Below are 18601 nucleotides of genomic sequence, written 5' to 3'. Positions count from 1 at the left end.
TAACAACAGTAGTAGGACACTATAAGTCAAGAAATTTACTCAATCCAATGGTTCAAACAAAAAGCCCCAAATTGAGCTAACAAGTTCAAGTGACGAACATCATGGCATGAGTTGGGATTGATTGCATTGTCATGGAAATGGCATGTAATAGCTAGGGGAACTAATAGAATTTCGATTGGAATCATATAGAAGTGATAAACATGAACATAGTATGTCCTACAGCTCAGTTTGGTACAAAATGACATGATGTTAATAGAAAAATAGAGGAATACATATGCTAAGCATGAGGTGGAGGCATAGCATCAATGGATGGCAAAGAAACTCATAGGTTAATCATGTGTAGACACTTGGAGTGGTGGTTGCAAGGTTGCAGCACCATTTCCAATATCTCACCAGCAAGAAAGGAATAGAAAAGAATAGAAAATGGTAGGATAGAGAGTGGAATGGTGATTCATACCTTAGTGTGGAAGATGTAGACAAGAATCAATAGTAAACAATGAGTTTTGATGAGGTGCCCTTCACACTAGCCAAGGAGATGCCTTGGGAAGCTCTCCCCACGATTTCAGGTGAGAAAATGATTGCACAAGGGCTCAAGGCTCGAGGTCATAATAAATAGAATAGGAATATTCCATGGAATCTTTAACTTGGCAGATTGGGAAACTTTGGTCGATGGTTTTGGTCGAATGGCATCGACCAAAAGGATCGACCAAAATGTTTCTCAGTAGAAAAACAGGTTTAGTTCAGCAACTTCAAGTAGGGATTTGAAAGGCTATACAAGGTCAATTTGAGCGAGGTTTTCTTCCACAACTCAATCAAGAAGTCTAGTTTCGGGGATTACCTTCGGATTGTGCACAGGAAGTCATTAGGTACATCAACTAGATTAATCTTCTCCGATGCACAGACTTTCCTTAAACACTGATAATGCATTTAAGCAAGGGGTATCATCATCAATGTCCATAGGCTCGGTCTCCGAATCATGATCATCAATCAGAATGGTCCATAGGTCTCTTCTACCACCGCTTCGGGTCTTCGGACCTGAATACAACAGTGGATCCGGGTTAGGGTCAGGGTTAGAATAGGGCTGGATGGATCTCACCATGTCTAGCAAGGTTCTATTCCTCCTCTCAGCAACCCCATTTTGCTGTGGAGTCCCCTGGAATAGTAAGTTGTCTAGATATCCCCTTTTCATCACACAACCCTTTGAACATATCGGAGAGATACTCTCTACCTCTATTCGGTCTAAGAGTTTTAATCCTTTTATCTAACTGATTCTCAACTAAGCTCATGAATTTCTTAAAACATTCTAGAGCTTCTAAATTATGAGAAATTAGATAAATGTGACCAAACTGTGTAATCTATGAATGTGATGAAATAGGCCTATTCTTTTCTAGTATGCACATTCATGGGTCCACATACATCTGAATGGATAAGTTCTAAAGGAAGAGAGGCTCTCAAAGCCTTTTTAAATGGTTTTCTAGTTGCTTGTCCTGCTAGACATGATTCACAGGTTGGCAAATCAGATAGTGAACCTTGGCCTAAGAGACCTTCTCTTGCCAACATGTTCATCCTATCTAAGCTAATATGTCCTAGTCTAGCATGCCATAAATTAGAATCAATACACACAGTATTTTGGCAAACAAAAGCATTACTAGGATTAGATAAATAATCCATTGTATCCAATACAATAAAACCATTATTAAGAAAATCATAACCATAAATTGTATCACCTAGATACAAAACCAAAGAATTGTTTTCAAATACAACTCTAAAACCATGTCTCATAAACCACTCTTGTTTCTGTTCCCACCTCTGTTACTTTGCCTAGACCACTGAGGTTGAGTTCTCTCCTTCTTGCGCTTGAAGCCTGCACCCTTACTAGTGCTTGTTTCAGCAGCAACTACTTCAGTGTGAGGGGCATCGGCCAACATCCGATCCTCCTCTAGCTCAAGGTGCTTGGCAGCTTGATCTAATGTCTTGACCTCATCAACATGAGTCAAGAAGATCTTCATATGCTCCCAAGACTTAGGCAATGACCTGATGACTGCAGAGACTTGCTCCTTATCAGTTTTTTGGTGCCCACATGCGCTCAACTCACTAATCATGTTGGACATGATGGTTATATGCTGCCTCATGGTGTGACCCTGGCGCATCTTATAACCATCAAATGTGAGTCTGAGATGGCGGCCTCTTGTGGTGGAAGTCCCTCCATACTGGAACCTCACAGCCTCCCACAAAGACTTTGCAGTACTATGCTTCTCTAACCGAAGCATTAGGTCATCCCTCATGGAGCTTAGGATACTAATCCTAGCTACCCAGTCTTTCCTCTTCCAGGCATTGTAAAGCTCAAGGTTCCTGCTATACAGTGCAGTGGTACCTTCCTCAGGTGGGGACATGGTCTAGTTTACGGTTTCCAGCACGTTCTATTCTTCTAGGAGATACTGCACCTTTCGGTGCCAAAGGTCATAATACCTCTCATTCAGTTTATCTCCTTTCGCGAAGTTAGCAACAATGCTCTTGGTAGCAGCCATTTATTCTAGAGATATTACATACCAGAATGAGTTCAATTAATCTAGCATAAAACACAACTCTCGCAACAGAAAATCATACTAGCATAGTCAACCTACAGGATAAGCATTTAAACCAAAAGACATGCTAACAAACATTCAATCAAATTCTCATGCAAACCCACATAGACTTATATACTAGTTTCATTCTGTGCAAGAAACATGATTGATAGACCCATAATTAAAAACAACAGTTTTATTAAAATAAACATGTAATCATGTTAATGCTATGAGGTGGTTCACACAGAACACTTCTACCTCATTAGCTCCCACTAGGCCCCATTAGGCCCCATTAGGCCCTCAATGCTCAAACATCACATAGATTGTGCCATTGATGTCCAGTAAATAGAAACACATTCAAAACTAGACAAATTCTCAGATGGATTCTGAGACGTCTCTCCGTCTAGGAATCCGTCTCGCTTTCTGCAACCAGACAGATGACCGTCTCCTAGACGGAAAATCAGTTTGGGTCACTGTGTTATGTCAAACTGGTCCACAGTGACAAAAAAACAACGTTTTTTCTGATTTTTTCATGAACGAAATTTTTTCCAAAAAACGGTAAAACACATTTTTTTCACCCAAAAAATCATCCAAAAACACATGAAAAAAATCCAGCAATAAATATTAAAAATATGTATATTTATCATGGATTATCAATTCATGCAAAAAATCATAAGGGAAATTTACAAGGATCCTCCCATTCGGATCCGAACCCAAAACATAAGGGTTTTCAAAAACCCTATCAATTCTCCCACGGGTTTCGTATTAAACCCTGGATTCTCCAAAACATAAGGGTTTCCAAAAAACCCTATCAATTCTCCCATGGATTTCGTACGTGGGTTTCCATAAACCCTGGATTCTCCATGGGTTTCCATAAACCCTTGATCCTCCCATTGGATCCATACAATGAAATTAAACAATGGGGAAGAACAAAGAATTGTGGGAACCACGGCTCTGATGCCAATTTTGGTAATACTCCATATGTAAAACCCAGCCCTAACCTTGACCCGGAAACCTTGTTATTTGTAGGTCCGATGACCCGAAGTAAAGTAAGAAGTCAGCTTTGGGCCATCCCAGTGGAGGACTTGGTGTCTGGCTTTGAATCCATGAAAGTTGATGATGAAGTTCTATTTATGGAAACTGAATCTTGATGAAGATCGGATTAGTTGATGGACTTGGAGTGCTCTCTATCTTGGTTTGAAGGCATTTCTACCTATTAGGTAAGTCACTTGACATGTGTGCAAAACCCCTTTAGGATTGGATTTGATCTGGGTCTTCAATTCCCTCGTTTTGGAATTGTTGTCGGCATTGGTCGATCGATTGGTCGACTGGACCAGTCGACCAATCCACTCGACCAATGAGTGCTGTCTTTGGCAATTAGGTTTTGCTTGCTCTATTTAAGTCCAATCTCAAGTCTACTTCATATTTGCTGCCTCCAAACTCTTTGGAACGAACCAAAGACCTCTGCAAGTCATCTCCCTTGCATCCTTGGTGATTTTCTTGACGGATCTTCGTCGAAACTCTTCCTTTTCATCAAAAGGTATGTCTACACTCTCTTCTTCTCCTCTCTCTTATTTTCTTTCCTTTTTGAGTTGAGACAGTAGAGGAGATGCTGCATTCTCTGTTGCAAATATCTCTGGACTTGTCTCTCATGATCATCCTAAGGATTACAGGCTAGAACAATGATCTTAACCATGATCATTGCAAGCTTTTGAAGGAATCATGATCAAACCATGATCTAATCTTTGTTAAACTTCTGATTTGAATTCTGATCTCCTTGGATCTTCTATATTGATCATGATTAGTAGTTAATTGCTTTGTTTTCTTTTCATGATCCATGATCTATCAATCTCTAGTTGTTCTCTTCTACCATATTATGTGTTCTTCATGAATCATGATAGTTACATATATGGTAGGTTTTGTTTCCTTATTTAGATTTATGCTTTTAAGCCTATTTCCTTGAAGATCTAAGTATGCTTTTCATGATACCTTTACCTGAAGCAATGATCCATTCTTCTATTGTTCTTGTCTTTGATTTCTATTTCGAATTCATCAAGATCCATGGTTGATCTAATTATGGTAACTTTTTGTTTCCTAATTTGGATCTTGATGGCTTGATTTGATTAGTGTTTTGAGGTCCCCTATATGTTAGAATACTACTGATGTAGTTTACCCCTTGATTAGTACCCTTTTGAACCACCAAATTCGGATTTCATATCTTAAAACTCTGTTTTTTTTAGGCTCTTATCTGCATTGGTCGATGATTGATTGGTCGACCGGACCCGTCGACCAATCCATTGGACCAATGAGTACAACAACTCCAGAATTGGTCCGTGTTGGATGTTTTGGTATCTTTTCTGTTAGGGATCTTTCCTAATATGTTGTATACACTTGTTTAGGAGCTTCTTCTCAAGTTTGCCAAGATCTTACTTGATTTCTTAGGATTCCTTTGCGAGTTATAAAAGGTAAGGATGGTTATTTCCTTAATTACATAGATAGCATGAATCTAGTTTCTATATTTGAATATCATTGATATGTTTCCTTAATTAGATTCTTACAATGATATACTACTGTTGCATAACTTTAATTACAGTAGCATTACTTATTCATATTGAATTGACTCATGTATGATTTACTTACCAATTATATACAAAGTGATTGCAATTATTGATTTCTTTCCATATATGAAGTTACCATATATGTGATGGTATGAATTGATGCATGTGTGTGCTTAAGTATGGTTTGGAAAGGAGAGGTGTCCTTTTGACACTTCTGTCCTTGGACTACTACGGGAATATTATGGGATGTTTCCGGAGATGCCCTCTGGACACCTTCCTAAACTGTTGGATGACATATCTAGGATTGTCAAGTAGTGTTTGGCTAGGATGTCCTGTTATGTCAGACCCTAATCGGAGGGGTATTGAGACCGAACGGCCCGTGGTAGCAATGGGGATTCATGGGCGCTCAAGACCGGTAACCAACCCGTGAGAGGACAGGAATCACATTGTGGGGGCCATTTATTGGTAGGGTTGCATATGGTTAGACTTGGGCTCACGGGCGCTTAAGACCGGTAACCAACCCGTGAGAGGACGTGAGAGCTTCCCGTTTACCATATGTGGATGATCAATAGGGTTGATGAGTCCGTAGTCAGGGACTATGAGGACTCTAGTGTGAAGGATACCGGAAAGGATCGTCAGGGACGAGGAATGGACGTATCTGGATCTGACTTGATGTAACTAAGTAGAAGACTTGCATTTGGCTAGGTTTAACCCTGACATGCGCCGGTACTTAGACCAATGGTGATGTGAGAGAGTGGTGACTTAACCCCCAGCCATGGAATGTCCCGAGGGATGCCGGACCCATTACCAACTGATGATGAGTGATTGAGACCTTCCTAAAGAAGTACGGTGCTATGACTTAAAGCATGTCTGCCAATAGATACCAGCATACATAGAGTTAGATTCATTCATTCATTGCTTGTCTCATATCATATTGCATTTATGTTTGTTCTGAAATCCTGCCATTTATGATATTATGGATTTAACTGCCTTACTGAGTTTCTTTGAAACTCATTCCAATATTGTACAATGTTTGTTAGACTATCCTGCAGGTACTGAGTATTATGACGGTCCCTATGAAGAAGCGCAAGGCGAAGAGGCATATCTCCAGGAAGGTGATTGCGGTTACCACAATTACACTGAAGATCCCGCGAGTGGTTATGCTCCGTACGATGCTTAGTCCGACCATTGAGTGGAAGCGTCCTTGTGCCATTTATGAGATTTACACTTATAAGGATGTTGTCTATAAAGTGGAGAACAATTTAGTTACCCATTGTACTTGCTACTGGGATTAGATTTTGTCTAGTTTATTCTCTTTTAGAGCTACTTTTCCGCTGGTTGTAGAGTGGGATTTTCGCCTCACTTTACTTATCTGTTTTGACACTCTGATTATATCTAGTATTCTGATTTATATATGATTCATTCTTTCCTTATTGGATCTATGGTTTATCTTCCGCACTTTTATTATGATTGTTCATGATTATGTTATTGTTTATGTGGGAGGTTGATTACTCGATACCTGATCTTCGGGCTGTGGATCACACTCTCGGGTATGCTAGATAGGGTACCGGCTGGGAGGATGTGACACGATATATATCAATTCAATTTAATTGACAGGGGAAAGATCCTTACTTGGATTCGCTTTCCTAAATAATGAAGTATACGCAGCGGAAGTAAATCTGGATCCACATTCTCGTTCCACCACCAAATCTCTACCGGGATGATTTCACAAGGAAATGGAAGTATTTCCACAACCCAAATGCCGTGTGGAAAGAAGATGGAAGATTGATCTAAGGCCAAGGAAGGAAACCTCAACTGGGTTTCTCCTTCCTACGTTTCTTGGAGAGAGGGAGAGAGAGATGGGAGCGGCCTCCTTTTCTTGGAAAAACTTACGTAATGTAAACACACTCACTTATGCGGTGGTTACCAAAATATATAACCCTATTTTGTAACCGCCCTAATAGTGATTTTCCAAATTTGCCTTGGGCATTTAATTTATATTGTTGATCTCCGAAGAATTGTTTTAGAAGAAAAGAAATCCGACTCCAGGGTTACCAAACCCTCCAAGAAAAGGAAACACACTGCCTGTCACCCTTCAAAAAGAAAACCTGTTGAAAAGGAAACTTCCCCTGATCGAGAAAAAACCATCCAGGCTCCAGAAGATTCCGCCAGAGAAAACACCGATGTTCAAATTGTGAAAACTGTTGCAAGTAAGACCCCTGGTCCCAAGGCGAGGACCTCCAGAACTTCCAATACACTGAGATGCAGACTTAGGTCTACAGGTCCAGTTTCTGACCAGGGTTCGTCTGGCTCGAAGAAGAAGAAGAAGAAAAGAAAAGAATTCCATATTGCTCCTACAGGAGGCCCCGATGAAGAAAATAATCCACATGAAGAAATTCTTGCTACCGCCAAGGTTGATGGTGAAGAAAATAGAGAAAGCTTACTGTCACACACACCAACTGATTTACCCCACAATACTTCTATCTTCCCAGAAAAGATGGTTGAGGATGAAGATCGAGGTAAGGACTTTTTTGACTATTCTCCTGATCATCTGAAGAGAATTGCTGAAGACATATTAATACATGCTGTAGGTGATATTATCGAGGAAACTGCTGACCAATTGTGTGATGTAAATGTTGATATGCTTGTCTCTCCCTTGGATGTTGCTGCCAAGGACCATGCGAATGAACCCTCCATTTCTGTTTTACCTTTATCCATCCCTATGCTGGATGTTGTTGCCCCAGATACCAATGTTCCCCCTTTTGAAGAAAATGATCAAGATGCTCCTCCCTTGGAGGAAAATAATCAGAATATTCTCCCTCCCGAGGAAATTCATGAAGTTGTTCCACCAGAGAATAATGCTGCCCCACCTGAAGCTCTTATGGTAATTGATCCTCAGAATGGGCATGAAGACCAAGAAAATATCATCATGCAGACTGGTTCAAATGATGCTGCTGTAAATGTAAATCTTGAGAACATTCTTGAGGTAGCAGATCTCCAACCAGTCCCTGACCAGCTTGATGATACCATGAGCATTGCTGACTCTGGAAATCCTTTCCACCCTGAGTGGTTTTTGAAAGAAAATCATACGGCCAGCCGCAATTGGGAGGCTGCCAGAGAGTGGGGCACAAAAGGCAGAATCCCCCGTGATAAGAGGGAAACTGCTCGAATGTCTGACTCCGATCTTTATTCACACGGGTGGGGGTAAGAAATAGACCTTTTTCCCATTCTTCTATTTAGTATTAATTTACTATTGATCTAATTATTTATATTATTTTTAATATATATTGGTTGATCTAAAGATGTTTTGGGGCTGCCTTCAATGCATTTTCTTAAGTGTTGGAGAGGGAAAAAACTTTGTCCCAGGAAAATGATGAACTGATCAAAAGGAATTTCGAGCTGGTCAATGAGGTACAAGATCTTCGGAGAAAATTGGACTCTTTAGAGAGAAAATTAACAGATGCTAAGTTCAGAGAGATTGATTTGATGAATGATCTTGATACTTTGCACACTAACTATGAACTTTGCTCTGACCATTGTGCTGAATTGCAGGAAGAGATTTCTATGTTGAGAGATGCTATTTTGAATTATAGGGATGAGGTCCTTCAGCTCGAAATGTTAAAGAATGATGCCCTTGACAGGGCCAGGATTGCCACATATGAAAGAGAGGATTTTAAAGGAAAGCTAACCAGAGCCTTTATCTGGTCACAAAGTATTGAGAAAGAAAAGAATGAACTTCAGGAAAAGTTCAATGAGATTGAAAAGCTGAATACAACTTTAGAGTTGGCTCAAGAATACCATGTGAAAGCTTTCAGCTCAATTTTACAGGAAAAGTCTGCTTTAGAGGATAAAAATGATGGTTTGGAATTGAGACTCAGTGAGGTGACAACAAAAAGAGATAATCTTGAGGTTTCCCTTGGTTTGGTTTCTAAAGAGAAGGAAAGTCTTCATGTTCTCTTGGATGAAACTTTAAAATTCAAAACTTTACTGCATGAAGATTTAGAAGTAGAGAGAAGACAATTTGAAGTTGAGAAGAAAAGAATACAAAGTGAAAATCAGATTGTCTTAAATTCGGTTACCTCCTCAGTGAAGGAAGTTGGAGATAATCCAACATTCCTCGGATTTTGCAAGAATATGGTGAAGGATTGCTCTGATCAAATCTTTTCAGAATTCCTCAAGATTCATCCTGATATAGATTTCAAACTGTTATCTCCAGAATTTCTCCCATCCAGAACCTTTTTTGACCTTAGGAACTTGAGATACCCCAACTCTGATTGCTCATAAGAAGATGATTCTGACAATGATATTAGTGAGTCTTCCAGTTCTGGCCAAGACCATTCTGCCAGTGATTCGGATAACAATGGTGATGATAACTCACCCGTTCAAGATGATAAAGAGACTACTGCTAATGATACTGCTGATGTTGATCCATTTGGTAATGTTGCAAATGTTGATCCGTCTGCAAAATCACAAGTTTGAAGAATACACTCTTTTTGTTTATGAACTTACCTTTTTTCCTCTTTCTTTATCTCCTCTGCATACGAGGTTTTTGAACTTGTCAATCTTTTATATTAATGAAATTTTCTTCCCTTCTTTTGCTCTTTTTGGCTTTGGCAGAATAGTATCTTTTATAATGCTGGCTATCATCTTCTGACCAACCCATAATTGATTAGATGCATATATCTCTAATCAAACTTGTATTCTTCATTGACTTCTCCTGAGATATGTCCGAAGAGAAAATATTTGATAGAAACTTTAATACCTGATCAGATACTTTGAGATGATGATTTATAGAAAATCTTTGAACTTCGATAAATAGTCTTCCATATAACCTGATCCTTGAGTTATTTTATTGATTAATTCCATTGTTCTCGATCCAAATGCTATCTTAGAGTGACACTGCCTTAGAGAGATGCTGCCTTAGAAAGATGGCTACGGGAGCCTGACTTCGGAAAGTCGGGATCATCCTCGGAAGGAGTGATCCGGGATCATCCTCGGAAGGAGTGATCCGGGATCATCCTCGGAAGGAGTGATCCGGGATCATCCTCGGAAGGAGTGATCCGTGATTAGCTTAGCATGACCTGGCTACCTGAGCCTGACTTATGTAAAGTCGGGATCATCCTCGGAAGGAATGATCCGTGATCAGCTTCGGAAAGCATGACCAGGCCTCGGAAGGCTAGCTACTTGAGCCTAACTCATGAAGAGTCAGGACCACCCTCCGAAGGAATGATCCGTGATCAGCTTTGGAAAGCATGACAAGGCCTCGGAAGGCTGGCTACTTGAGCCTAACTCACAAAGAGTCAGGACCATCCTCGGAAGGAATGATCCGGATAAGCTAGCATAATCACGCCTCAAATGGCTGGCTACTTGAGCCTGACTTCGGAAAGCCGGGATCATCCTCGGAAGGAATGACCCTGAATCAGCGTTGAAAAGGCATGACGTGACCTCGTAAGGCTGGCCACTTGGGCTTGACTTCGGAAAGTCGGGATCACCCTCGGAAGGAATGACCCTGGATCAGCGTTGAAATGGCATGATCAGACTTCGTAAAGCTGGTCACTTGGGCCTGACTTCGGAAAGTCGGGATCACCCTCGGAAGGAATGACCCTGGATCAGCGTTGAAATGGCATGATCAGAAGACTAGTTCGCAAAAAATGTTCTTTTGATTAATAATGAAGAAGAAATTTTAGATGACCACGCTTAATAAGATGATTTCTCCAAGAATACCAGAAAATCCTGTCTCCTTTCTACTGATAATATTTCTTAAGGTGAATTACATTCCACGGTCATTTCAAACAGCTCCCATGAGCATCTTTCAGCCAATATGTGTTTCTGCTCACAGTTTTTGTCACCACATATGGCCCCTCCAAGTTTGCAAAAAGTTTTCCACAGTTCCTTGGATCTGATGCTGATTTTTTCCTTAAAACCAAATCTCCCACTCTTAAAGATTTAGGTCTGACTCAAGCATTATAATACGCCGCTGTTCTCCTCTGATATTCTATATTGCGGTATAAGGCTTTTTCTCTGACCTCATCTAAGAATTCAAGATTTGCCCGCAATCCTTCTTCATTAGCTACTAAGATCAAATCCTTCATATCTGTTTGATCCTACCATAACCTCCATCGGAGCCAATGCCTCTTACCCATATGCTAGTCTAAAAGGTGTTTCTCCTGTTGGAGTTCTGACCGTAGTCCTATACGCCCATAGTAGATGAGGTAGTTCATCGATCCACAAGCTATGTGCTTCATCCAGCCTCCTTTTTATTCCTTGCAAAAGTGTTCTATTGGTTACCTCAATTTGACCATTGCATTGAGGATATGCCACAGATGAGTGCTTGCATTCAATATGATAGTCTGCACAGAATTCCTTGAACCTTTCATTGTCAAATTGTGGTTCGTGATCAGTTAGTAGAATCTTTGGCAGGCCATATCTGAATATGACATGATTTCTGAAGAACTTTTCAATTTGACTTGTGGTAGTTGTTGCCAGGGCTTCTGCTTCTACCCGTTTCATCAAATAATCGATTGCGGCCACTACGAACTTTTTCCCTCCAGTTGTAACAGGAAATGGCCCTAACAAATCCATACCCCACATAGCAAATGGAAGGGGATTAAGAATTGATGTTAGTTGCTCTGCTGCTGGCTTTGAATTGGTGCATGAATCTGACATTGATGACACCTTCTTAAATATTCAATTGCCTCAAATTGCATGCGTGGCCAATAAAATCCTTGTCTTAGAATTTTATAAGCCAAAGCTTTCCCACCTAGGTGGTTTCCACAGATTCCCTCGTGGACCTCTGATAAGGCATAAAAAGCATCAGAGGGTCCCAAACATTTCAAAAGTGGCCCATAAACTGTTCTTTTATATAATAGCTCATTCTTTAGAATAAACCTGGCAGCTCTTCTTTTCACAGTTTTGGCTTTTTCCCTATCTTCAGGAAGAGTACCATCCTTCAGATATTGTATAATAGGATCCATCCAAGATATCTCTGCATCAATTTCCATTATCTTTGGCTCTGAATATGCCAGAATATTTAGCTCCTCATAATATACAGCTTGTGGAATAGAAATAGATTTTGCAAATGCCAATTTTGCCAGAGAATCTGCTTCATTATTTTGATTTCGGGATATCCTCGTGACTGAGAATTGTGAAAACCACTCCTTACATTGCCATACTTTTTTAAGATAGCTGACCATTCGATCATCCTTCGCATCATACGCTCCCGTGACTTGACTGACCACCAGCTCCGATCACTTTTTACTTCAATGCTTTGTACACAAGGGATCTGGCCAGTCGTAAACCTGCAATAAGAGCTTCATACTCTGCTTCATTGTTTGAAGCATGAAAATTAAACCGGAGTGCATTCTGAATTACAAATCCGAACGGACTTTGTAAAATTACCCCTGCTCCTTATCCTTGTGAATGACTTGACCCATCCACATGTAAGGTCCACATAGAAGACACCTCACCAAAATCTTTTTCTCTAGAACCTTTTTCTTCCTCCGGTGATGAAATACTTTCAGCAATAAAATCAGCCAAAACTTGTGCCTTTATCGCAGTTCTAGGTTTATAATCTATATCATGTTCTGTTAACTCTACTGCCCATGATACCATTCTCCTCGCCAGATCAGGCTTATGCAGTATTTTCTTTAAAGGCCAGTTGGTAAGAACAATAATTGGATGAGCCTGAAAATAAGGTCTAAGCTTCCTAGCTGCTATTATTAAGGCGAAAGCCTGCTTCTCAAATTCCGGATATCTAGATTATGCATCTAACAATGTATGACTTACAAAGTAGATAGGATTTTGGACAGTACCTTCTTCCCGGATTAATACCGCGCTTACTGCCACCTTCGAAGAAGATAGATATATCTGCAAGCTCTCGCTTGGCTTTGGTCGAGATAAAATTGGTGGACTGGTCAGCCTCCTCTTCAGCTCTTCAAATGAATTCTAATAGTCCTCTGACCATTTGAATTCGTTGAGTGCATTTAGATTTTTCAACGCCCTGAAGAATGGTGCACACTTATCTCCTGATCTCGATATAAATCTACTTAATGCTGCAACTCTTCCTGTTAAGCTTTGAATTTCCTTCATACTGCTGGGTGCCGTCATATTCAAGATAGCCCTGATTTTTTTTGGATTTGCCTCAATACCCCTCTGCGTGACCATGTAACCAAGGAATTTACTAGATGAAACCCCAAACGCGCACTTCTCAGGATTGAGTCACATTCCATTTCTCCTTAGTACATCAAAGCACTCCCTTAAATCAGCAAGATGATCAGATCTAAATTGACTTTTCACAAGAAGATCATCTACATAAACCTCCATATTTCTTCCAATCTGATAAGCAAATAGCTTGTTCATCTCCCTTTGGTATGTTGCACCAGCATTTTTTAACCCAAAAGGCATAACCTTAAAACAATAGCTTTCCCGATTAGTCATGAATGTTGTATGAGGTTGGTCCTCCTTCTTCATAAGAATTTGATTATAACCAGAATAAGCGTCCATAAAGCTCAACATTTGCTGACCTGATGTAGCATCGATCAATTGATCAATTCGTGGCAAAGGATAGCAATCCTTGGGACATGCCTTGTTCAAATCAGTGTAATCTACACACATTCGCCATTTTCCATTATGCTTTTTCACCATTACCACATTTGCTAGCCACTTCGGACATTCAATTTGCTCAATAAACTCAAATTTCCTGAGCTTGTTGTTTGCAAAATAAAATAACCGCAAGCGCACAGTATCGTGTAGCTAACGGGTTGATCTCAGGGAGATATGCCACCTAGAATTCAACTTCTTAATAGTAATGCAAGAGTGGAATGATTCAATTTTTGTTAACTAATTACTTAAACTAAACCAAGGATCCTAATCCATACATCTAATGCAACCGAATTGAAACAAAATAAATAAAGCAAACATAACTAATGTATAAATAAAAGACAGGAAAAAAATGCAAACAATAAAAAAAAAAAAAAAAAAAAGAAAAAAAAAGTAAAACCAGTTAGTATGTTAAAGCAGTCAGTAAAATTTAGTTTATAGCTAAAATGCAGATGCAACACCACCCGTCACCAGAAGCAAAGGCACGCCTGTAAGCTTGCTCCGGTTATGTGGTCCGAGATGATGAAGGAATAGGCAGAAAGTAAATAACAAAGCAATAAAAGGAAAAGGAAGCCTTAACCAAAGAGAGGCACGACTGTAGGCATTTCTGATCAAGGATCCAGGGGAAGGGAGAACAGTAAGTAAATGCTGAAATTTAAATCCTAAATTAAGAATATGGAGGGGTAGATAGAAGAGGGAATGGAGGGGGGAGAGAAGACTATTAAAGAATCTTACTTACTTGCATCTTCCAAACAAAACTTGAATAAACGATTCGAATCTCAACTAACCCTAACAACCAGATCTAGAATAAACTAGATCTGCAATTGCTAGACCCAGCGAGAAAGCGAATCCTCTTGGAACTTGAATTTGAACTTGAAATTGCATTGATAAAACTAAAGGAATTACACTTGCATAAAAGAAAAATTACACAACTTCAATTTTCCTAAACATTCAATCTAAAGACTAGAACCCACAAATTAATCGAAGAACTAGAGAAAACTAAAGCAAACTAAAGAGAATAGAAAGTGCAAGACTAAAGTAAAACTAAAGAGAAAGTAAAGTGTAAACTAGACCTAAGAGGGAGGTAATATTTATAGAAGAAGGAGAATAATTTACAAACAAAGAAATAAAATAATTATACATAATAATACTAGTAATAATAAGGAGTAAAATAAAAGAAGAAGAAAGAAAAAAAAAGAAAGAAAGAAAGAACGAAAATTCGTTAAAAATAGAGAGAGAGAGAGAGAGAGAGAGAGAGAATGTGGGGAGAAATAAAATAAAATAAAAAAATAGAAATACGTTAAGAGCGAAAGTGGAGAAAAAGAATAAAAAAAAAAAAAAAACTTAAGATTGAGTTACACGTAGAGAAGGTGGAGAAGAAAGAGAAAAAGTGGTAGAAGGAAAGAAGGAAGAAAAATATATACTTTTAGAAAAACGACTTTGGGTTAATTATGGAAAAAGAATAAAATAAAATAATGAAAATAATAGAAAGTGGGAAGAGAGAGAAAAAACTAATTAGAGAAATAAATAAAATCTAACAAAATAAAATCTTCTAAAAAAAATAGAAAATCCTAGTCTTTGACTACTTGTGGGCCCCATACAATTCTCAATTACAATAAAGAAAAATAAAATAAAAATCCTAATCTAATTTTACAAGATATTCTGGAGTTGGCCCATAATTGCATCTCTAGCCCATCATGCTCCAAATCAGGCCCACTTTCGCACTTGAGAATTTGAACGGACCTCTTGACGTGTAAAATCGCATGTTTAATACCCAAAACTCCAAATATTAGCTCAAGTCCTAAAAATTCCTAAAATCTGCATAAACAACATAAAACCCAAGGTAGCTCCACTCTAAGTGTGTAAAATGCATGCTTTATACCCTAAGATTTCACACATAAATGTGCTCATCTGATTCCCCCACACTTAAACTAAGCTTGTCCTCAAGCAAAAAGAAAATACAAATGAAGGTAAAAAAAAAACTAATGCAACAAAATAAACCCTAACTCACTTTCGTAGGAATCACGGTTACACTTAGCATGTGCAACAAGCCTTTAAACCACTAGGTTACCCCTAGAGGACGAGTTTTGTCTCGTGGATGTTTGCAGAGAATATACATCCAAAATTCCAATTTAGCTCAAAATAAAACATTGCAAATTTCAACTCTAACAATTGGTAAGTATTTATACAAAATCAACAACTATGACAACTTTCCTCACCATTGATTTAAGATCCCCCACACTTGAACTTTATTACCCCATATTGATTCTTGAGACTAAGCATATATCTCAATCAAAAACTCACCTTATATCTTTCAAGTACACCTCTCCTTCAAGCAAAACCACTAATAGAATAACAGGACCAATGACTAAGGTTTTGAAGTATTTTTGACCAAACATTTCTACTAAGGCATTGATGACACTTGCATTTATTTCTCTCTCTCTTTTTTTTTTCTTTTTTTCTTTTGAATATTGAACTCTACTTTACTCCACTACGGTTGGCTTGAATAACATGGTGGAGCAAACACCAGAAACCCAAGTTACTTTGTAGCTTTGCTTTGCATATGCCCACATAGACAGTGATACGAGAGTTCTTTTCAATAATATCATTCCTAAGAGTTTCGATCAAGTCACCTCGATTCCTGAGTCGGAGTGCCCTATCTAGTTCCAAGAAATTCAACTTTTACTTTCTACTTTTTTTTTTATTTTTTATTTTTTATTTTCACTTCCTTTTGAACTTTTGTCATGCCATACAAAAGATTGATCTCAACCACTAACCAAAGAAACAAGGACCCACAAAACCTATAGATGGTCCAACGCCTCAAGTTAAGGGCCTCTTATTTTTCTAAGGAAATTCTCATCTCAACATACATACACGTTACCTTCCTCTCAACAGGGTTTTTATGTGTTCACAATGGGTACCAAAATCACTCTCATTTCACACATCATAGCAATTGAAATAGTATGTACACTAACCAAAAGCCAAAGTTAAAATTCACAAAGAAGCCAAAGGTATTCCCCCCACACTTAAGTAATGCAATGTCCTCAATGCATGCATGAAAAGATAAACCAGAAAGACAAATGAGGGGTATACCTTTCAGTCAAGATGTGCTTGATCATGTGAAGCTTTAGTCTTATCTTCAATATCAATGTATGATGGGGAAGACACTCCAAATAAGAAAAACCATGAATAAAAAAGTCATCCCTAAAGACTTCAAGAAAAACCTTCACAATGTCAAAGAAAATACTCATCATACGTTGAGGTTTTCTAAAATATTGGGCATCCTGTAGAAGATGAATATGAGATTGTACAATGGAAGTGCTTACACCTTTGATATTAGTCATAGACCAACCCAATGCTTCTCTATTATCATTCAACAGTGTGATAAACTCTTCTGCTTTGTCAGAAGTTAAATCAGAGACAACAATGACAGGAAGAGAATTATCTTGTCTTAAGAAAGCAAACTGCAAATTAGAAAGCAACTCTTTCAATTCTAGCTTGGGAGGTTCAATTATTGAGGTTTTAGGAATGGAGATGGAGATGGATAGGGGTTTAATAGGCTCCAAAGGCATGTGAAAACTTAAGACTTCAAAAAAGAAGGTTTCACTATCATCATCCAACATATCCAAACATTCTTGAAATTTATGATCGAAATCAATCTCAAAATTGGTAATCAAATCATTAGGAAAATCCAAAGACTCCCCAAGCATATTGATTTCTTCCTCAATTTGTGGTTATTTCCCTATCCTGAACATATTAAACTCCACAGTTTGATTTCCAAAAGACAATCGTAAGAGGCCATTTCGACAATTGATTAAAGCATTACTAGTAGCCAAAAACGGTCTTCCTAAAATTATTGGGATTTCATCTTTGATTGAAAAAGGTTTAGTATCTAACACAATGAAATCAACTGGAAAAATAAATTCTCCTACCTTCAATAAAACATCTTCAACCATCCATTAGGAATCTTAATTGACCTATCCGGCAACTGAAGAGTGGTTTTAGTTGCTTTCAATTCTCCCAATCCTAGTTGCTTATAAACATGGTAAGGCAAAAGATTCACACTTGCACCAAGATCAAGTAAAACATGTTCAATGTGTGTATTGCCTATGACACAAGCTATGGTGGGGCTCCCTGGATCTTTATACTTGGCTGCTACAGGTTGAGTAATTATGGAACTAATGTTACCTGCCAAGAATGCCTTTTTGGGAACGCTCATGATTCTTTTATGAGTGCATAGATCTTTCAACACTTTTGCATAGGCGGGGATCTGGGATATGGCATCTAAAAGAATGATGTTCACTTCTACCTTTTTGAAGACATCAAAAAATTTCTCCATAGTTGCAGTCTTCTTCTTATTAACTAGACGGCTGGGATAAGGGGCCTTAGGAACATAAGGACTCTCATTTGAAATTTGCTCTTTTCTCATAGTTTCAGCTAATGGTTCAGCAAGTTTAGGTACCACTACAGTAATTGGCTCATCCTCAACTTCTATGGGTTTCTCAGACAAACCCTCATTAGGAGATACTTGAACATTCTCCTCATCACAATGGGCACTAATCTTGCTTTCTTCATTAATATGTGACTCACCTGTTAAATACCCTTTTCCACTTCGCAATGCAGACACAAAATTTATTGAAGTTAAAGAAGAAGGGGAGGATTCAACTTGGTTGACTTGATTTGATAAATTTGATGGTCTTTGTTGAATATGAATCCTAGGCATTTTACCCTTTTCTCGCTCAGACAAAGCACTTGCAAGAGTGGAAATTTGACTTTTCATATTATGCATAGAAGTCATGAAGGTGCTGGAAAGTACTTCAATATTTTTCTCTAAGGTAGAGAGACGAGAAAACTCTGGATTATTACCTCTATTGAAACCAA

The sequence above is a fragment of the Hakea prostrata genome, chromosome 3, assembly GCF_041222555.1.
Source record: "Hakea prostrata isolate BN-2017 chromosome 3, UWA_Hpros_2, whole genome shotgun sequence".
NCBI classification, from domain to species: Eukaryota; Viridiplantae; Streptophyta; class Magnoliopsida; order Proteales; family Proteaceae; genus Hakea; species Hakea prostrata.
The sequence above is the reverse complement of the archived record's forward strand: the minus strand, read 5'-3'. Positions refer to the sequence as shown.